The 22,618-nt window shown below is 48.3% G+C and overlaps 1 protein-coding gene across 2 annotated transcripts in view; it reads left to right on the top strand.

The window, feature by feature from the left end:
• The window catches only part of TRERF1 (transcriptional regulating factor 1), a 200,554-nt gene that overhangs the window by 139,859 nt on the left and 38,077 nt on the right, over positions 1-22,618 (top strand). The gene's annotated exons all lie outside the window — the stretch shown is intronic.

Genomic DNA, 22,618 nt, shown 5'->3' with positions numbered 1-22,618 from the left:
TAATAAATAAATTTTTAAAAAAGTGCACATAGAGCTCATGACAGGAGCTTGGAGTCTCACAGCCCTCAGTCTATGATAGTCAATATCGTTATGACTAAGACACACCCTTCAAGCCCCGAGCTTTTGTTCAGTGATGCTTTTAAGTGGACAAGAGCTGGTTTATGAACCGCAATGAAAATGGAGGCAGAAATCTAGGGGCAGTGTGGGATTTCCAGCTTCACTCTTATGTACTTCAAACTGGGGGTGTTTTTAAAGACAGTTTGAGGGAAAACAGAGCACACCTGTCCAGCCAGTGTTTGCAGAGGATATAAACTGTGGGCTCTGGAAATGAGGTACTCCAGAATCTCAGCCCTCCCTCCAAGCCATGCCCTCTGATGACACCACTCACTGGGTACTTTTCCCTTGTGGAGAGCCCCCCAGGTTAAGGATGACACAACCACCCTGCCGGACACATGTCCATCGGGGGTGAGAGAGGTGGTCCTCACTGTCCATTTTACTTTCGTTCTTACAGCTGATGTGACACTTTATTTCACACACTCCCCTCTATTACGTGGCTTTATATCACTCTCAGATTTGTATCACTTCCTGATTTGATATCTATCAGGCAACAACTTTTTTCAGCACCTGCTATTCATAGTGACTCTAAGCTTTATACAGTAGGCAGGTGGCATTAAAAAATGCGTAGAGTTGGTGTGACCCTAAAACTGCTCTAAAAAATAAAGTCTATTAATGTTAAGAGATTTTATGACCAAAAACAGACACAAAGGATAAACCATCTTTGTGAGATTAAGTGTAAGGAGTACAGAATGGGTTGTCATGAGGGACAGCACTGTGCCCTACTCAGTGGTCAGGGGAGGCTGGAGCCGCAGATTGGGGCTGGCCTTATGGTGTGACCTGAGGTATAGAGATGGATGTTCTCATGAGCCAGTGAGACAGATGGACTCTGTGACTCTTCTTGGAGAGCCATATCCACTCAAACGCCCTGAGAAGTCCTACAGTTAGACTGTGTTTCATCAGGTTTCCCAAGTGTGGTTGACCACTCATGGCCAGTGAACATGGTGGTCTTGAGTGCATGGCAGTCTTGAGCCGATTAGCATTTGGCTTCTATCTCGCTATCTTGCAAACAGATGCCTCAGTTGACTCCAGGCCATCAGATGACTGTCATAAAACAGTGACTGGCAATTTTCTTTAAAAATTCAGTCTGTAAGGGGGCGCCTGGGTGGCTTAGTCAGCTGAGCTTCCAGCTCTTGATTTCGGCTCAGGTCATGATCTCAGGGTCGTGGGATTGAGCCCCAAGTCGGGTTCTGCGCTCAGTGCAGTCTGCTTGTCCCTCTCCCTCTCCTCCTTATCTCTCTCTCTCAAATAAATAAATAAAATCTCTAAAAAAATAAATAAAAATTCAGTCTGTAAGTATCAGATTAAATAAATCAAGTCAACCACTTGTCTTCTTTTTGCAAGTGTTACTTGAATATCTAGGATGAGGGTTCTAGGAGCCTGAGCATTGATGTTGCTGTGGTTAGAGTGGGGCTTCTTTGTTCTTCACAACTCCCAAGATGATGTCCTGGATATTCTCCACCCAGCTGAGGGGCCAGCCCAACCCCACCCCTGCCTGCAAACCTCCAAGTCTATTAACAGCTCTCTCCCGATGATGACTCATGCTTCCTGTCCCTCCTCCGTTCTAGTTACTCAGAGCTGTGAGCCAAGATTGATTACTTATACCGTCCAACTGGCTTGGCCCAGGGGGAGCTCATCTGGTAGATTAAATAGTCTTCATTGGGTGACAACCCGGCCTGTGTTCTATCGGTCAGCCCTGCACAGTGAAACAAGGGGTTTATTCTAGGTGCAGTCGTGGAGGCCATTTTCCAAAACTAGAAAGTCTAACACCTTATGTCTGGGGCTATCTTAGGAGTTTGGGGAACCAGGATTATTATGGATACAGTGACAGGAGGAGCCCCAGGCAAAGGATTCATACGCTGGCAGAGCCACTAAAAGCCAATGGACAGATGTTATAAGCTGAGTCTTTAAGTGCTGCTCTGGAGATTGAGCATCAGTTGCTTCTCACTGTTGGGTGGTCTCCCCTCTAAAAATATTTTTAAAATCTTTACTATAGGGGCGCCTAGGTGGCTCAGTCGGTTAAGCATCTGCCTTCGGCTCAGGTCATGATCCCGGGGTCCCGGGATCGAGCCCTGCATCGGGCTCCCTGCTCACACTCAGTGGGGAGTCTGCTTGTCCCTCTCCCTCTGCCTCTGCCCCCCCCTCTGCTTGTGTTCTCTCTCTCTCAAATAAATAAAATCTTAAAAAAAAAAATTACTACTACATGCCAGCAGCTAATATGTCAACCTTATATGACTTTCTAGAACAGCATTGCCCAAAAGAACTTTCTTGACGGTGGAAATGTGGCTATTGAGCACTTGGAATTTGGCTAGGATGACTGAACATAATTTTATTAAATTTAATTAAAATGTTCATTTTAGGGGTGCCTGGGTGTTTCAGTTGGTTAAGCATCGCCTTTGGCTCAGGTCATGATCTCGGGGTCCTGGGATCGAGCCCCACATCGGGCTCCCTGCTCTTTGGGGAGCCTGCTTCTCCCTCTCCCTCTGCCTGCTGCTCCCGCTGCTTGTGCTCTCTCTCTCTCTACCACCCCCCCCGACAAAGAAATAAAATATTTTTAAAAAATCTTTATTATACTCATCCTATACACTATTCTATTTTTTTTTTAATTAAAACGCAGTAGCTGGAGCTTAAGTCTGCTCAGATACCCTCTCCCATTCACTCTCTTCCCTTTTCAAAAAGGTGGCAGAACTGAGACTGGATTCAGGTGTCCTGACTCCCAGCACTCTTGAACCACCGCAGTAGGATCCTTCGGGATCAGGTGTGAGTAGTAGAAAACCCCAGTGCCTCAGTATCCTAGCTCAGGATTGTTGGGTGTCCGTGGGACCATGGGGGGTGCTGGGGGTGCTCACCCAGCTGAGCCTTGGGAAGTCAGAGCCAGAGGGACCTCCTTGCAGCCCATTGGGCCCAACCTCCTCGTTCTGCGGAAGCTGAGTCTGAGGTGCAGGGAGGGGAAGTCATTTGCCCAACAAGGTCACAGGGCCAGTCTCCTTTTCTGTTTGGTCCGGGTTATCTTTATATTGGGTTTGCATTTCCTGAATACACCAGCAACCGGGTGGGGGGGGGGGGGTGGAGGGCAGGGGAAGTGGGCTTAAAAGAACCCCGTCTGAGAATGTTTAAATTTCCTGTGAGTGTCCCATGAAGAGGGAGATAATCTGTGTGCACATAATCAAAAGGAGAGGGAAGACTTGGTCTAGGTCCAAAAGACCAACCAGAGTGTGGCGGGGGGGCGGAGAAGGAGGACAAAATGGGAGCTATTCAGAGAAGGCTGGGACATTTTTATCGATGGAATAGAAATAAATAGGAATTTGGTTTTTGCACTTTCGTGATGCCTTCTTGTTAGTATTTTTGGAGAACGTTCCAGTCACGTGGTGGCCCTAGTCCCGTTTTAGTGGCAGTGGTTTCGTGGTCTCCTAGGGGGCTCTTTGGCCTGGGACCGGAGGCCTCTGCCCTCGAGTCCCTCGGGTTTGCTGCCTACTGACATGGGTGATCCTTTGGAAACGTCCTCCTCTCTCGGAGCTTCTGTAGCTTAGTTCAGAATGGGAATGCAGCCTCCTGCCAGGTCTGCCTCACAGAAAAATAATGGGTTGTGAGTGCCCTCCACACGGTAGGCCTTAGGTTGGCCTCCTTTTTCCTTCCCTCACACCTGCCTTGGCATGGGCTCTGAGAGGGTTTGGTGCTTCCGCTGGGCAAGCTTTCATTTTCCCATCAGACCAGGTAGCAGGGGTTGGCCCCCAGAGCCACCCCAGGCCCACTTCCCTGGGACAGCCACATCACACGGTGTGTCCCAGCTTCCTTCGAGGGACCATTGTTGAGGCAGGCTGAGAGGCTGTGCTGAAAGTAAGGAAACTGCAAATAGAGACAAAGTTACTGCCAGTTTCCAGGAATCTGAGTGCTGGGGCCCTCTTGAAACAGGAAAGAAAGTAGACTGTCTCCTTATCTGGTATCATGGAGGGAATGAAGTGACTCTTTCTGGGTAACTGGGCACACTCTTTCTTCTTGAATGATAACCACGGGTATTGTTAAGCTGTAGATGGCCACTAAATAATTACTTCTCTTTTCCTCTCTGGGGATCTTGAACTGCTTGAGGGCTAGACCCCGGAGAGCAGAACCGCGTGGGAGAACTTGGCCTGACCTGTGGCCCCACTCCGAGCCCCTCTCAGGCACCTCCTGAATCGCACTGACCCTTGGAGAGCCGAAGGCCTCTCTTGCAGGGGATGACTGGCCTGGAAAGCTCTCCTCAACAAGGAGCAAGTCCCATGAGCATTTACGTTCTTCTTGTTATTTCTCTGCCCGGTGAAGAGTATGCCAAATGCGCGTGAGGCTTTCCATGGTGTCTCTGGATCTTTGTGAAGGCTAAAAGTGAAGGCATCCTGATGCAGTGGTGCTTTCAGAGGGTAGTGGAGTAGGTGTGGTTGTTGGTCCCTGCACCAGAGGGCCCCGGACTGCTGAGGTTTCCCAGCGGATGGTTTTACAGTTTTTCTATCTTCCTTACCGTGTCCACTTCTGGTAGTGCCTGCCCCTGAGCACCAGTCTGCTAACTGAAACAAAGGGAGGGCTCAAGGTTGCCCAGGAAGCGAATAACCAAACCGATTCAATCACGACTGAGTCATTGAGGCCTGATCTAAACGGTACCCAAGTCAAAACAAAACAACAGGAACCCCACCCCGGGTGGTGAGGCTCCGTGAGTCCTCACTGGGTGCCACGCACGTCCCATACGTTCTCTTGTTTAATCCTCACGGAAGAAAACTGGAACAGTAGGTATTGTCATTCCTCAGTCCAAACTGAGCCTCCAAAAAAAAAAAGACAAGATCAGCCTGCTGCGTTCTTACTTTGCCAGTGGAAGTTTAGGGTTTGAATTCTGGTCTTCTGACTCCAGAATAGTGGTCTGAGCATTTCTGTGAGGAAAATGCCCTGCCACACCCCCCATGTGTTTCTCTCCAGGGAGAAGTTCCTGATGTGTTAAAAAACAAAACAAAACAAAACAAAACAAAAAAACCACTGGAGCTTAGCCCTTTCAGACTAGAAATAGGAAGGTTTTTTTGGTGTAAAGTGCATCTTTTTCATACTTGCAAGTTCCTGGCTATATGCTAGAGGATTGAAGGGTTGCTCAGGGCTGATGGCCAGATTCCCAGGGCATGTCTGTACTGTGGTAAAACTGGCTTTCCTCAACCCTTCCGGAGTCAAAGAGAAAGCTGGAAGGCTCCAACTCGGGGGAAGTAGCTTCATGCTAATCAGATTTGTGATGGGGAACCAGGGACCCTGCAGAATACCACAGGAAGCCTCATCCTTGGGCATCAGAGCGTTTGAGGCCCCGCCCTTTGTCACTAATTGTGTGACCTTGGGCAGATCCCCTCCATATTAATTCCCTCATCTTTTTTTTTTTAAGATTTTATTTATTTATTTGACAGGGACAGCGAGAGAAGGAACACAAGCAGGGGGAGTGGGAGAGGGAGAAGCAGGCTTCCCGCTGAGCAGGGAGCCTGATGCGGGGCTCGATCCCAGGACCCCAGGATCCCAGGATCATGACCTGAGCCGAAGGCAGACGCTTAACCATCTGAGCCACTCAGGCACCCCCACCTCATCTTTTAAATAGGGAAAGCACTTCTGCGTTCGCACGTTTGTTGTGGGGACAAAACGAAACAGTGCATGTCTGTGCTTTGTGCACCTCTTTCCAGAATGTTACTATTGGCCATGAGGATATACACACCCTCCTGTGAACTCCTTGCTGTCCCTGTCAGAGACTCCACATTGGGCCAGAGGATTTGTGGCTGTGGACCAGGGGACCAGTCTGCTCTGAGCTCCACAGATGTCAGTAGACACACCCCGTGGTCATCAGGGCAGGTCATTCTGCATTGACCTCATCCCTGGGCTGTTAAAGAGATGGAACCATGAGCTTCTTACTCTTTAAAAACAACAACAACAAACAAACAAAATGGGAAAAAGAGAAAAATTGATTTTCTTTAACCTGTGGCTTTTTTTGCTTTCTCCCCCCCTTGCTGTGAGTAGAATTGCCATTTTGCCTTTTTTTTTTTAATTTAAAAAAATGATGTTCTGGGTGATGGAACATAATATTTAGACATGTTGAACTGACAGCTGATGGGTGTGTTATTAATACACCATCACCAACTCATGTTGCAAGGGTTGGTGGGGAGGTGATTTGTGTGTAAATGTGCGTGTGCACTCACATGCTTGGACGATTTAACATGATTGGGGAGGGTCCAGTGACCCTTATCAAAAGCAGCTCTTGGGAAGGACGTGGTCTGCTCTTCAGAGAAGGATTCCCTTGTGAATTGAGGGGGTCTTTTCCATGTTATCCTGTAGAAACAAAAGGTCTCCCCTTCCTCTCTCCCTCCCTCCCTCTCTCATGTCCTTAGTGCCCAATGGGTACCATGTAATATGCTGGCCCCTGAAGACAGAGTTGATGAGGCACTCCTCAGAAGAGGTGCTAGCCTGATGGTGGAGGCAACAGCCCAGTGGGGCACAGCGTGCTGAGTGGTGTAATGATTCGCAGAGTCCTGGGCCCATCCTTGCTTGCCCTGCAGACGTTCTTCCTCATGCCCCTGCCTTCACATATTACCTGTTGTCAGGGAACTGACAGACCTCTCAGCCCGGGAGCCCCCAGTCCAGCTGCCTTAGGGGCAGCTCCTGTTGTAGGTCTCCAAATGAAACTGAACTCTCACAGTGCCCCATCTTCACAGGCGCGAACACGACATCGGGGCGTCATCTTGACACCTGCCCCTCCCGTGCCCCCATACCCACCCCATCACTAAGTTCTGCCAGGTTCACCCCAAAATGCCCCTCCGTCACCTCCCACGTGTGAGCTGCCTGGCCTGGACCACTGTAAAGCTAAGTGCCCCGTGTTCCCCCTCACCTTCCTCCAGTCCATGTCTGCACCACGGTCCACAAACTATGGCCTGTGAGCTAAAAATGGTTGTACATATGAACACTGGATGATATGGGAACACTAGCTTTGAACCCCAGTTAGGCAACATGTTATCCCTCCAAAAAATATTCCCACTCTTCTCCTTAGCAGATCTGTATTACCAAAACAAAAAAAAAGTACTCCGTTATTAATTATATTTTGAGTTTCCTTGAAAAATTTGTAGAAATGTGTATTTCCCTCATTACATGTGTGTCTACATCATAGCCTTGGTTTTGTCATCTGGCTGCAACACCTAGAATGTGTTCTATTTGGCCCTTTATTTTGAAAAACTTTGTTGACCTCTGGTCTACACTGTGGCCTTTTCAAGATGGAAATCTGGTCAGTCACACATGCTTAGAAGACACACACACACACAGACACACACCACTCAAAACACTTTTATGGTTCCCCAGTACTTTTTAGGGTAAAGATAACAATCCTTACCCTCAAGAACCTTGAGTGGTCTGGCCCCTGCCCCCCTTCCAGTTTTATCACCATGCTCCTTGGTCCTGCACTGAAGCCACTCTGGCCCTTTTTTTTGGTTCTTTATGTCTACCTTGTTCCCACCTGCCCCAGGGCCTTTGCCCGTTCTGTCCTTGACTCTGTCTGGAACGTGACATTTCACACCATTTCCACACCCTTCTCATCCTTCCAATGGTGGCATCACTGTGACTTCCTCAGAGGATCCTTCTCAGACCTTTCTGCTGAGATCATGACCCGGTATTATAGCCATTCATCATGGTCATAGAATTATATTTGTCTGGGTCTGACACTGCCTCCCCAGACTGCAAGCCCCACGAGGACTGACACCGAGCCCCATTTTATCCACTGTGCCTCCTATAAAGTGGGCATGCAGATATTTTGTTACAGTGCATGTCTGAGAATCCGGGAAGGTTTCATGAAAGTCGCTAAGTCTGAGCAGGAACTTGTAGGCTAAGAAGATGGAGAATGAGAGAAAGTGATTTCAGGCAGAAAACATTCTGGAAACTCAGGGTAGCTCCCTAGGTCTGGTGATTGGGGTATGTATAGGGGAATGGTTGGGGAAAATCGTTGCAAAGGTAGATGAGGTCAAATTGTGCCAGGCTGAGCTGTGGGGACACTTCTTCTGTCGGCAGGGGGAGCACTGGCAGTTTCGGGCAGAGGGGTGGCATGGGCAGGGCTACTGGGTGGAAAGTGGGCTGGAGGGAGTGAGGCCGGCCATGAAGAGACTCTGTTGTAGACTTGGCAGGTGAATGGGGAGAAGATGGCCAGGGGATGCCATGGGGGAGAGGTTGACAGGAATTGATAACGCATTGGAAGTGAGGGGGGATTGCACTTTTGGGGTCCCAGGTTTCTGATTCAGGCCCCTCCAGTACTTAAGGCGAGTGAAGAGGAAGGAATTGAGGCAGGGGTGGAGGCACAAAAGTCCCTTTGGGCCCAGGAAGCAGAGGGAGTCAGTGCCTGCAGCCTCCATTTCATCTGCTGAGGCAAAGGCCTTTTGGGTTCAGGTCATGGACTTTGGCCCCTTCCCCCTGTAACCAGGTGCGGGGCATGGGGACGAGAGGCCCAGACTGAGGACTTCAATCCCAAATAGCTTCTCTGGGGGTTCATAGGGCATTTACGGAGATTGTCCAGACCTGCCTTTCCTCTACCTTTTCCTAAAAATGGGATAGCTGAATGTCCGCTTTGTCAGGAATCCTACCTTGAAGGCCTTTGAGAAAGGTCTCTGCCTTCAGAAGCTGTTTGCCAAGGGCCTAGCCCCGCCCCCCCAGCTCTGCTCTGAGCCCCAGGGGGACCAGCCCTCTGCCCCTAGTCCTCTGACCCATGGACGTAACTGACACGTAACATACACGTAACATACACGAAGACAGCTTCAAGGACATCCTGCATTCTTGTGGTGTATTCCGGTTCACAAGGCGCATTCACGCACAGGTGAGGCAGTCGTCAGCCCCCTTCTACCTGCCGGCCCGCGGCTGCCCCGCTCCCTCGGCCCCCAGACCGCCCGCACAGCCCCCACCGTCATGGGGTGGCCCGGGCTACACGAGCACCTGCTTACGCCAGTTGTGCTCGGTAGTGTAACGCAAATTCGATGACCTCTGAGCGCACGAAAAGAGATAGAAATGCTGTTTCTGTGAAAAGTGAACTGAATGCTTTGGAAAGAATGGACGGAAGCAGGCCGCTTCGAGAAAAGTCCCTGCCCAGGTGTGTGCACGAGCATAGCTGGAGACCGGCCCTGGGAGGCGAGAGACGATGTGCCTGTCAGACTGGCGCCCTCACCTTCCAGCTCCTTTTTACGGATGCCCGACTAGAAAATGACCCATGATGTGTGGTGGGGGGGTGATTTATGCTGAAAAAAACAAATGCACGGCTCTAGTCAACTGACCTATGCGCAGAGGTCTGGACCCTGCCTCAAAAAGATTCGTAAGATATTTGTGTTTGAAGTTAAAATAAAATGTTACGGCGTGAACATAGTGCTTTTAAGTGTACATGAAGGCTTTTCAGTGTTTTATGACGTCTGTTTATTTTTGAAGTAATAGCTTCCCGTGGTTCAATAATTGAGAGAAACATAAAAAGCTCTAAAATGAAGTCTCCTTCCCACTATTCCTATGCAGCCCAGACACAGCCCCTCCCCACAGACAGCTCTTACTGGTTTCTTGGATCCTTCCAGGTTTTCTTTATGCACAACAACCAACTATGAATATTACAGTGGATCCTCACTATTCATGGATTCCGTATTTGCGAATTCTTCTACTCTCTTAAATTTATTTATAACCCCCAAATCGATATGTGGCGACACTTTGGAAGTCATTGACGGACATGTCAGGGCAGTGGAACATTGGATTTGCCCGACACACATCCCCAGCTGAGGCTCCCCAGCGTGATGCGATGCCTTGCTGTTGGGCTCTCGTGCTGTAAACAGATGCCCTTTTCCCAGCCTCTTTCGTGCCACAGTTTTCACGTTTTTGTGCTTCCTGTTGACTTTGCTGTTTTAAAGTGGCCCCCAGGTATGGTGCTGACAGGCTGGCTAGTGCTCCTAAGTGCCAGGTTGCGTGTGACCTATGGAGAAAATACTTGTTAGATAAGCTTCATGTAAGTAAGAGTTACAGGACTGTTGGCTGTGAGTTTGGTGTTTACGAATCAGCAATATATATGGAATAAGGGACCTTGAAGCAGAAACACATGTAAAACGAGGTTATGTACCGCTCAGTTAATACAAATGTTGTAACCTCATGGGGACCTAACTTGTATTTCCCTTAGAAGCAGTGGTAAGAGTGTTCACTAATTCAGTGTTCTTGGTGACTTCACAGGACATATGACTGCTAATAATGAGAATCGACTCTTTACAGCTGTGTGTATATTCTATTTTAACTTTGGAGAGCTTTCCATATCAGTCCATAGAGAGTTTCCATGTTCTTTTTAACAGCTGCATAGTATTCCACCATGTGGTTATTCCATAATTCTCTTTAATCCATCCCTTACCGGTCAGCATTTGGGATGTTTTCCATCTTTGGCTATTCAAAATAATACTGTAGGTCGTTCATATGTGTCATTTGCTGTCTTTTCTGTAACCAACTTACTAGAAAGGGAATTCTGAGAGCCTGGGTGTGTATCCTAAAGAGATTCTCACAGAGGTTCGTAAGGGGACTCTTCTGAGAATGCTATCTCAGGGTGTCTGTGGGAGATTGGTAAGGCAGTGAAGTGTGATGGGTGCGGGTTCCCACCGGGGTGTGGGGGTGCGTGTGAGGGGCGTGTGAAGGACTTGGCACTGTGCCTGGCCCCAGGTCGGCATCCCATGCATGTTAGCCACATTACCTTTATCATTCTTTCTTCCCATCTGCTCAGCAGCGTTAGTCCAGCTCATCAGCATGGCGGTGGGGGGTCTTTGCTGCTCTCCTCCCAGCTGCAGCCTGCCCCTCTGCAATCTTATCTCCACACAGGGCTGGAGGACGTCTGGGCACTGTTGGGAACATTCTTAGGCTGGCATCCTACATAGGCTTAACACGGGGCCACATCAGCTTTCTGGGAAGGGGATTGTCTCCTTCACTTCCTAATCCTTAGCTAGGCACACAGCGTTGATGTTTGACAAACTTGTTTGCTGCATTCCATGATGAGTGGATCTGCTTTGAGCCCAGCACAGGTCATGGCACAGTGGAGAGGGGAGGGAGAGACGTACAAACAGAGGGATTAAAACACAATTCTGTGCCTTTAGAACTTAAAATCAAGCATTGGTTGAAAAATAGAATACCTGAGGTGACTCCGTGATGGAGTAGTATTTCCAACAAGCAGAAGGATGTGTCTCTGGGCCTGTAAATCCTTCCTCTAAGGTTTGGTCCTCACTCTCCCCAAGGCTCCCAGGCTCTAGGGGCCCCGTTTCTGCCCTCTCATTTAAGCCACAGGGGCCCCTGGTGGATGCATCACTGCAGCCTCCTGGTTTCAGAGGAGCAAAGGGAAGTTGGTTGGGCAAGACTTTGAGACAGTGAGGGGCGCCTGGGTGGCTCAGTCGGTTAAGCCTCTACCTTCGGCTCAGGTCATGATTCCAGGGTCCTGGGATCAAGTCCCTACTCAGCGGGGAGCCTGCTTTTCCCTCTCCTTCTGCCACCGCCCCCCCCACCCGCTTGTGCTCTCTCACTTGTGCGCACGCTCTCTCTCTCAAATAAATAAAATTTTTAAGGATATATATGTAAGAATTTGAGACAGTGAGACAATGGGGACCAATGACCAATAGAATATCAGACTTGGGCAAGTCCGGACAGGTTTGGGGGCTTACCAGGATGTAAAGGATCACCAGAGGAGGGAGCAAACCCAGAAAAGGGCAAGATATGCTCTTGATTCCCTGAGGCCTGTCAGTAGCCTCTTGGGTAGTCAGAAACCAAACTTTGTGTCCATCCCATCATCTGCATACAGAACTCAACAGTGGGAATCTCAGGTGAGGGGGTTGTTGGGAATGTTCACTGCCAACTTTATAATATTTGAATTCTTAGAAGCATCTGTAGATTAAAGCTTACGGGTGTTCTTCACCTTGGCATGCTGTGATTTGGCATGAGGCCCTCCTGACAAAACTGGTCTCTGCAGCTCCATCAGCTTTGCCTCTTGCAGGATGTTCACCCCTGTGGCCTGTTCAACTGTTTGTTCGCCTGTGCTCAGCAGCTTTCCGAGAGGCCTGGGACCAGGAGCCTCTCTCATCTGGTGGAGGCCAGCCTTCCTCCACACAACGAAGGACAAAGGAGACATCTCAGGGCGGCCAAGCCACAGAGTCAAACCTTGGTCAAGGGGGCTACAGGGTGACAGGAAGTTTGACGTGGGCTATGAGGCCTTCTGTCTGGCTTCACTAAGCAAACACCTAGTTAGCACGGTGCCAGGCATGAGGCAGAGGCTGGGTCCCAGAGCTGAGCAGGGTGGGCCTCCAGCTGCCCTCAGCGTTGGAAAGGTGGGGGCGTGAGCCATGATGATAGGCTAGAATCCAGTCTATAGGGGTCTGGAGGAGGGAGCCACTCAGGAAGTGCCTCTGGGAAGGCCTCCAGCCCCAGACACAGAGGTTCCTCTGGCTTGTTTCCTGACTCCCAGAATTTCCCCCAAAGTCTTAGAACTCTGAGCCAGAAAGGGCTGTGGGGATGCTTGTCTTAGCCCCCTGATCATACAAGTGAAGAGCCTAGGAGCTGTGGCATTGCCCCAGGATGGGGCCCTGTTGCTGCTGCTGGTTACCAAATGCCCAGACTTGGCACTGACATCCTAACCCTGGGAGCCCCGTGTCTGAAATGCAGGCAGGAGAGCCAAGAGACAACCGACCAACCGACAGCCCCAGCACCAAGAACACTAAGGCGCAATTACCTTACCTACAAGGGAGCATCACTTACTTGATTACCCAGTGAGCTATAAGCTGTTTTCCAGAAAGAAGGGCTGTGTTTTCCCCAAGCCCCCTCTCCCCATCTTCGTGACCTTGGTGTCCAGCGGCATCTGTTTTTTATAAAGACATCAGACTTTATTTTTTTATTTTTTATTTTTTTTAAAGATTTTATTTATTTATTTGAGAGAGAGAATGAGAGAGAGAGAGCTTGAGAGGGGGAGGGTCAGAGGGAGAAGCAGGCTCCTCGCTGAGCAGGGAGCCCGATGCGGGACTCGATCCCGGGACTCCAGGATCATGACCTGAGCCGAAGGCAGTCGCTTAACCAACTGAGCCACCCAGGCGCCCCAAAGACATCAGACTTTAAAGGCCACAGACCAAAGCCAAGCCAGTGGCCCCATTTGGGAACAGAAGCCCTGACCAAGGCAGCCTACGTAGAGTCCTGAGGCAGGAGAATCTACGGGCTGGTCTCTCCCAGGGTGGTGCCGGCTGCTCCCCTCCTCATCGTCCCCTGCAGAAGAAGCCAGTCTGTACCAAGGACCTGCTAGAGGCTCTCTTGGCGGCTCAGCCCAGGGTGCTGGATGTGGGGCTTGAGTGACAGACAGGAATGGAGCCCTCAGAAGCTTGACTTGTGTTTTCTTAGATTTATAATTCACTCTGAGGCTGGAGGCAGAGTGCAGGCGTCAGATCTACCCACCAGCCAGCACCCCTTCAGTCCCTCTTCATCCGCCACACTCCCTAGGGCATCGTCAGAGCAGTTGGAGGGGAATCTTCCATTCTCCCAGCCCTGCCCTGCCCTGCCCTGGCCTGCCCTGGACAGCTTCAGGGATGGGGATCCTTTTTTGGCTGCAGTCCCGTGTTGATTCACAAAACCCGAGTCCTAGGTCCTTGGGAGCAGGAGTGGTGGATCCTCCCTGTGGACCCAGGCCCAGCCCCCTCCAGTTGGACACCCCACAGAGATACCCACCCCCAGCCCCAACAGCAGGTGTCTGCCCACTGTGCCTCCTGGGCCCTGGCTGGGGTGACCTTGCCCCCTTGGAGGCCCTCCTCTGCCTCCTCCTTGTGAAATTCCTTGGAGTCTTTAGGAAGCCCCGCGCCAGCCTCATTCCCCCAGACCCATGAGCTTCAAGATGCAGGTTTTCAGGGTTTTATCTCCTCTAGCAGAGTCCTGGTGCAGTAGGTCTTTGGAGTGAGGCTGTATGAAAGAATATAAAGGACGGGCAGGGCACAGATGGCTGGTCTCCGGGCTGTGAAGTCCCCAGGCCCCTTACGCAGCTGCAAGCCTCTTGAGGCCAGCAGCTATGACCTGGTCAGGTCTCTTAGCACAGGAAAGGTTTTCATTATGGTTGCTGGTGGATACCGAAGTTCTCCTAGCAACTCCTCCTTAGGAGAAACATGTTCTTATGGAGTAGCCAGTGTTCGGGGCCTCCCGTGTGGCTTGTTCGGATGATCCCCCTGCCCTGCCTTCTCTCTGCAGACCTCTTGGCTGCATCATCTGTCAGCCTCCCCACCACCAGGAGGGGCCTGCTGTGGTTGGGAGGAGCCTTCATGGAGGAGTCAGGCAGCCCGTGTGGACCTCGTCCCTGGCGTAACCACCCCTGAGCCTATCACATTGCTCCCATGAGATCTAAGGGACCCGAAGTGTGGGGTATAAATTTCCTACGCTGCCCCCACATGTCGCTTTCTCCCCAGGAGACTTGGGGAGACTGACTTCATCTGTCCTGTCGTGACGAACGTGGATCCCACTGGGTGCATATGAGCAAGTCCCACTCTAGTCTTCCAGAGCAGTTATATCATGTGGTGCTGAGGAGTCAGGAAGGGCTGGGCCACATCGGTTCACATCAGTTGCCTCCTCCTCCCTAACTTCTCTGTCCTGGAGGAGGTAGACACCCCGTAGCGGTCACTAAGTTGTGTGCATTCACCCATGAACAGTTGTCTGCTCCACACCTTGAATACTAATTAGATGCTGAACCATTAATTTCAGCCTCTACAAGTTGATAAAAGAAGAGGCAGGGGTTTTATGAATTTTATTCAGGCTCCCTCTAGAAAAGCTTGGCTTTAATTATCTGGATACATAAAAACATGGCTGAGGTCCAGACAGGGCAAATGACTTGCCCGGGGTCACACAGAGAGTCAGTGGAGCCAAAGCCGAGGCTCCTGTTTGCTCCTCCAGCACCCCTCTGTCTAATTGCACCATATTCACGAGTCCAAGCCCATACTCCTAATATCCCTACCCAGGTCTAGCCATTTGTGGAGGAAGGTGGTTTGAAAGACTATATGTAGAAATATATCAACAAGGCACACTCATATCATGGCTGCCTCCTCCAGGAAGCCATCCTAGATTCCTATGATCCCTTATCTCCCCACATCCTCAGCATCCACATCCTCCATGCCAGCTGGGGAGGGAGAGAAGAAATGGCACGTGGCAGTCACTGGGGGAAGACAGCGTTGATTCCCTGGTCGAGGACTACTGCCAGCCCAAAGGAGTGAGCAATGACAGTGAGGACCAGGACCCTGCACACCAGAAAGTGAAATATCTCCCGTTGCCAGGTACTGGTGGTGAGCTGTCCACAGGAAGCAAAATCCAAACTCCATTTTGCAAGTTCCCAGGCTCTGCGTCAGGCTTCTTCCTGGTTCCTGGGCTTAGAGGGACAGTTGATGCCACAGGGTGAGTCTGAAAGAGGGAGAAATAAGTGTCCCTTGGAGCCCAAAGGCAGTCTTGGAAATCCTCCCACCACAGGGAGTCAGCAGAGACCCAGGGCAGGGAAGAGCGGGCCGCCAAGGAAATGAGCAGACCAGTCACTCTGCGAGGGGGAACGTTTTGGTTCTATTAGCCATCATCGGCCGAACTCGTCCACGGTAATTGGGTTACAGAATCATAAAATATCCACCGGCTTTATTTAGAAGACTAATCAGAAAGCATTTAGAACAACAACATTGCTATAAAGGAGACCATGAACCGTGGGCCCACGCCTTGGAGAACTGCCCTTGGCCTCTGCTGCCTCTGGGGAGCTGGGGCAAGAGCTGGACTGCGAAGAATCCCAAGAGAACCCAAATGAAGCTCCTTTGACAGACCTGAGGGGAAGGCTTACCCCAAACCCAAGCCAAGTCATTTAGGGGATTGTGTATACAGTCTCTGAATGATGACCCAGTGTCGGGAAAAGGAAAATCTTTTTGGTTTTTCTTCCTCCAACCAGCAGTGGTGGTCTGGCGGGAGCAGGGTGTTACCCCGGCTGAATTATAAGCAAACAAGTCCCGCTGAGTCCTTGGCCAAAGTCAACTTCCTCCCTCTCTCTCTTTCTGGTTCAAAGGACAGTCCTTTTGGACAGATAGCCTCCTTGCAGATTGTGCTCTGTCTCCTGGTGTGCCTGGGGTGGGCGGGTGGGGGACGGGACTTTGATGCATTAGAATAGGGGTCAGCAAACTTTGGCGGGGGCCAAACCCAGCCTACACGTGGTTTTATACCACCTGTGAGCTAAGGGAAGGGTTTTTACATTTGTGCATGGTTGAAGAAAAAAATCAGAAGAACAGTAATATGTCTTGATATGAGAAAAATATGTAAAATTCAAATTTCAGTGTCCGTAAATAAAGTTGTATTGGCACACAGCCACGCCCATTCGTGCTGTATCATTTTATGGCTGCTTTCACGCTGCAGCTGGGAAGTTGTGACAGATTGTATGGCCCACAAACCTGAGAATATTTACTAGCTGGCCCCATACAGAAAAACTCCTGTGCTGAAAAGTCTGTGCAGAGCCTTATTATCTACAGTATCCCGTGACTCTGGTGCTGTAGGGCACTTGGCCTGAAACAGAATATAATAGTTCCATCCCTGGGTCCATGTCAGGGGTAAAGTGCTCTCCGTCTCATTTGCTTGGCTCAGCGTCTCAGTTCAATGAGCGTTGATTGAGCATCTGCTGTGTCCCAGGCACTGGGACACAGTATGAGTAGGATGCCGTCCCTGCCTTGGAATGACGGGACAGCCAGTGGGCAGATGGGCATGGAAGCAGGGCATGTGACTCTCATGCTTCGGGGGGAACAGAGAGGGCACTTCGGGTTCTGAGTCAGCCTTCATTTGTTGATTCCACTCTGGAATCCCAGAGTCTTGCTCTAAGGAAGGAATTGATCAAAGAAGTGGTGAAAGTAGTTCTGTTAATTAGTTCATGAGTGAAAAAGCTCCTGGTGCCAATTACCCAATAGGAAATGTTTTACATAATAAGCAAAGCAGTTACCTTATTAGAAAAATCATTAAGACTTGAGTCCTGAGATGGTAGTATGACAATTCTAGATTGATTAATCCACCAAGAACAGTTTCTAGGTTGTAAATGTATACTTAAAATACCTTTTGACAAAATGCTGAACTGTGGCATGCTACCATCTTTGCAAAAGGCAGATGTTTCTAGAATATGCAAGAATCTGAGTGATTGGGGCACCTGGGTGGCTCAGTCGTTAAGCGTCTGCCTTCGGCTCAGGTCATGATCCCAGGGTCCTGGGATCGAGCCCCGCATCTGGCTCTCTGCTCCACGGGAAGCCTGCTTCTCCCTCTCCCACCCACCCTAGTTGTATTCCCTCTCTCGCTGTCTCTCTCTCTGTCAAATAAATAAATAAAATCTTTCAAAAAAAAGAATCTGAGTGATTGTCCCAAGAGAGCTGGGCTGCTGGGTGTCTGGGAATAGAGGCAAGGGGAAGACTTTTCACGCATACCCTTTTTAAAAAAATTTGCTCTGACTTTTCACTTTCTTTTTAAGCACTTATTTATTTGGGGTATTTTCACTCTTTTGTATATTCCGTTACACCTTTTGAATTTTGAACCACATAAATATAGTTCCTACTTAAAATATATATATATATTTTATATATATATATATAAATTTATACACAGGAAGTATTTAAGTTCTTGGGGAAAGTAAATAAATAAAAATTTAAAAATCTGTAAAGTTAACCTAAGATAGGGGCGCCTGGGTAGCTCAGTCAGTTAAGCGTCTGTTTTCAGCTCAGGTCATGATCCCCAGGGTCCTGGGATCGAGCCCCGCATCGGGCTCGCTGCTCCGTCATGGGCCTGTTTCTCTCTCTCCCTCTGCCTGCTTCTCCCTCTGCTTGTGCTGGCTCTCTCTGTCTCTCTCTCTGTCAAGTAAATAAATTTAACGTAAAATAAATAGCACAAGGTTTTGCCACTACCTCGTTATCTCTTCCTAGGGAAGTCATTTTCCCCTCTCTTCATTCGACGTATGATTCTTGAATGCCTGCCGCTGTGAACCAGGCACTATTCTCTGGGCCTCAGCTTCTAAATCTGTCATGTGGGGAGACCAGATGAGCTTTACCACAGTCTTCACCTGGAGAGGGCATCGGACTCAACAGAGGACCCATTAAAACACAGACTGCTGTCCCCTGACCAGGTTTCTGATTCAGTGGGCCTGGGTAGGGGCCAAGAGTTAGCATTTGTAACAAGTTCCCATGTGATGCTTATGCTGCTGACCCAGGAACCACTTCTGACTTCATAGGGTTCTGTACTTGTAAGTAAACTACATTTCCAGTTCTGAAAATATTAGAGAATAAAGAATAGATTCCTGTAGCTCAGAACACAAAACAGACACATCAACAGAAGTAAAATTATCTAGCTTCCATTCTACCCACAGGGGCATGGTGGAGGGACATGAAATCAGGTCATGGTCAGAATCTGGTGAGTTTCAATAAGTAATTCTTACTGTGGGAGGTAACGTGGTGCAAAGCCTTTTGAGGAAGGTTAAGTGGTGAGGTTTAAGCTAGGCAGGGCATTCTGTTATCATCAGGCCTAGTGCCCACAGGATAACACTGCTAGCGGTCATTTTAAAGCCCCCACAATTTATCCCTGCCTTACAAGTTCAGTCTGATCATCAGTGAGTTCCTGACATGGACACCTGCACCTGACTCCATGCTTTTATACACACCATTCCCTCAACCAGAATACCCTTCCTGGTCTTCTCATCTCTGTATGAACTCTATTTGTCCATCACGACCCAGGTAAACCTAACTGTTCTCCATAAGAATGAATATTCCCCCTACACTGTGTCTTTTTCTGCTGATACCAATTCAGTGGGACACTTGATCATTGTTAACTTTTTTTTTTTCATTCATCAATTCATTCATTCAACAAATATTACCCCTCCTTCAACAAATCCCTATTGGAGGGCCTACAATATGCTGGGCATTATGGTAGGTTTTGGGAATAAAATCATAGGCAAAAATAGACATGGCCCCTGCTCTAATAAAGAGAAATCCATTCATCAAATAATGGCACTGGTGGAAGTACAATTATGGACTGAGAAGAGTGGTTTGAGAGAAATGAATGTGTAAGAAATGACCCTGATGTTGACTTGTGGTTGGGGTCGGAGTAGACTTCCTTAAGAAATACAGTCTGAGCTGAGATCTGAATGAAGGATGCCCAGGACGTGACTAATGAAAAGAGTATGGGGAAAGGAACAGCTTTCCAAATTAGGGGTGTGGGGGCACGCCAGCATGTGCAAAGATCCTGTGGTGGGAGGCAGTGTGGCAGCTTCAGGAAACTGAGAGAAGACCAGAATGGCTTGGGGTGGTGGGATGAGAAGGTGGTAAAGAACAAAGAAAAGAGAGATACATTGCCAGACTGGGACAAACTTCAGAGCCCGATCGGCCTTGTTCATGATTTTGATTTTTAGCCTTAAGAGCACTAGGATGCCCTCAGAGGATTTTGAACAGTGATGGGGTCAGAGTTAAATTTAAAAAGTTCATTCTGCTGCTGCTCTCTGTAGCATGGACAAGACCAAAAGCAGGGAGATGAGTTGGAGGCTCTTGGGATGGTCCAGAAGACAGATGAGGAGGTAAATTGATAGGTTGTGGGGTTGGTTAAAGGAGAGGGAGGAGTTGAGGGCAAGAGTTTAGAGGAGCATCCATTCTGAGGAACATGATGTTGACTTTGCCTTTGAATATGGAAGTAGAATTTGGGGTAGGCAGCTGAGCAGGAGCCCAGACCCTCCGGACTGGGAGTAGTGACTGGGGGTCAGCAAGGTATAGTGGTGAGTGGGGATGTCAAGGAGGAGAGCTTGTGTGAGAAGAGAAAGACCCTCAGACTGGGTCATAAGCCCCTGAAGGAGACTCACTTCCCAGTGGCAGCACAGGGGATGTTTCTCTCATTTTCTCTCTTTGTTCTGCTCGCCATCATCCAAATTCAGGTCTTAGTTATGTCTCACCTGGATGCAGCGAGAGCCTACTAAAATTCTCAAATTTTAATGTGCACGTGAATCACTTGGGGGTCTTGATAAAATGCAGATCCTGATTCAGTAGATGGAAGCTGAAGCCTTGAGATTCTGAATCTCTGACAAGCTCCCAGGTGATACGGACCGCATTTTCAGTGAGGGGAGTGGGTCTCCTTGCTTCTGAAGCTCAGCACCATCAAGCCCAGCATCCTTGTGCCTGCTCGGATGCCTTCAGTAGCCATTCGTGGTCATATTCAGGATCTACTCTAGCTTTCCTTGGCCAGCCATGGTTTCCTCCCACTGGTTCCCTTCATCCACCCTTCATTCTACCAAACCAAAGCAAATCCCTTGCTCTGAATTTGTCCCTCTCTATCATTCAGAAAGGGACAGATACCAACTCAGTCTAGTTCCCGGTTGGAGGGGGGCTACTGCAATGGTCTTCACACTTTGCTGCTTGAAATCCCCCATAAAAGGATGTGGTAAATGTAATGACCCCCTTCACACATTTTCAGTTTACATCTACGTTTTTTATCATACATTTGCAGAAGATGCAATTTCCAGTATATTATAAACATTGATATTTTTAAATAAAACTATTACGTCACTGTTTTAAATTTATCCAGTGGAATCTAAGCTCCATAGGCATTTGCTATCCACCATCATCCATTTTAAAAATGCATGAACACGCTCTTCACTAATTGTCAGTGTTCCTTTTTCTTCTTGAAACTTTATTTCTGTTCACTTCCCCTGTGGAATTTTATCCTAATGGAATATATGTAATCTATTTTATGCTTAAAACTCTTTCATTTGTTTCCCTATCATATTTGTAACAATTTTATATGAAATTAAAACTTCTTTAATTTCCTGAAATCATAAAGCTTTGAGTATTAAAATTTTCTCTGGTTTGAGTTATGTTAACAATTATTAATAGGACATGATCAAAATAACATAAATGTATTGCTGATTTGGATAAATAATTAATAAACATAAAACCTAAAATTATATTGAAGATGCATCTCTTGGTGAGATGGTAATGCTGGATGACTTTTTAAAATAAAGCTTTTTATTGACTTAAGACATACATACCTATATATGACCAGAGTGTACAGCTTGAATTATCCAAGTGAGCACACTCACTTGAATAAATACAGTTATCCCCACGCCCAGAAATAGAATACTGCTGGCATTGGGTTATTTCTTCAGTTTGTTTTTATATTCGTGGAAGAATATTACGTATTGTATGGGATTTGAGACGGGCCGACATTGATTACATTTCCATTTTTTAGTCATAGAGATGTAAGCCCTGAATATCCTCATTTGTGTGAACTGATAGAAGTTTTGTTAAAACAGGATCACTCAGTTCTTCCCTTTTTTTTAGAAAAGATTTTTATTTATTTATTTGACAGAGAGTCACAGCGAGAGAGGGAACACAAGCAAGGGGAGTGGGAGAGGGAGAAGCAGGCTTCCCACGGAGCAGGGAGCCCGATGTGGGACTCCATCCCAGGACCCCGGGATCATGACCTGAGCTGAAGGCAGACGCTTAATGACTGAGCCACCCAGGTGCCCCGATCACTCAGTTCTTGATCTGCTTCCGAGTTCTATACCGAAAATCACATAGCGATCTATCACTAACAATTAGACTTTAATTACTTCTGTTAGGCCCTCCTAAGAAATAAAAGGAATTGGAAACCATCCAGCTTCAAAGAAGATTCACCACTCATTTATTAGAGTTGCTTATTTTCTAGATGGTGGCCAGGTGGGTTTTACTGGGGCGATAATAAGCCCAGTTAAGATTTGGGATTGGGTAAGAGGTCTGTCTTTTCTTTTGTAGAGAAGGAGGGCAGTTGTGAGAGTGCAAGTGTAAAACGTCAACTTGCACCTTCGTCACCAGTCAGTTCTAGAAAACAGCTTCTATGGAAGTTTGAGGATCTGGGAATTAAGAGAAAGAAAAACTTTCTCTTAAAACTTGGAGTGCATGTGTGTAGTGCTTGGAACGTCTTCGTGTACTCCCAGGGGTTCACAGACCCCAGTTAGACGTCCCCTAAAGGACCTGTCTGAGTCAAACCAGACTAAACCAGTCTCTCTAGATATCCTAGTTCATGGTTCTAAGACATGTCCCAGTATGGTTTTTCATGCCAGGTCAGCACTGTGCAGAGATGTTTCCCTGAGCAGGGACCTCAGAAAGCAGGGAACTGTGTTGACGGGACAGGCAAACTAATGTGTGCAATACTCCCCTTGGAAACTTTCTCCGGTTCCGTTCTTATCTGGCATAAGCTCTCCAGTCTGAGTTCCCATATCTGTTATTTTTACCTTTTTATTACGTGCATCCTTCCTTCTGGCATCGTATTTATTCATGTGACCCATCATCACCTTTTCTAACCATAAACACCTCAAGAGCTGGCCCATGTCATAATCATTTCCTGGCATTGTGCCTTACGCTTAGTAGGTGTCTAGTAAGTATTTGTTGAGCAGGTAAGTTGATAAATGAATGGCTTAACCTTCTTCACATCCCCTGCAGGTCCTAGGATAGTGCCAAGTCCCAGAAGAAAGGAG

Source organism: Mirounga leonina, unplaced genomic scaffold (genome assembly GCF_011800145.1).
Source record: "Mirounga leonina isolate KUSES-001 unplaced genomic scaffold, KU_Mleo_1.0 Mir_53, whole genome shotgun sequence".
NCBI classification, from domain to species: Eukaryota; Metazoa; Chordata; class Mammalia; order Carnivora; family Phocidae; genus Mirounga; species Mirounga leonina.
Note: the sequence above shows the minus strand (reverse complement) of the source record. Positions and strands in the feature narration are given on the sequence as shown.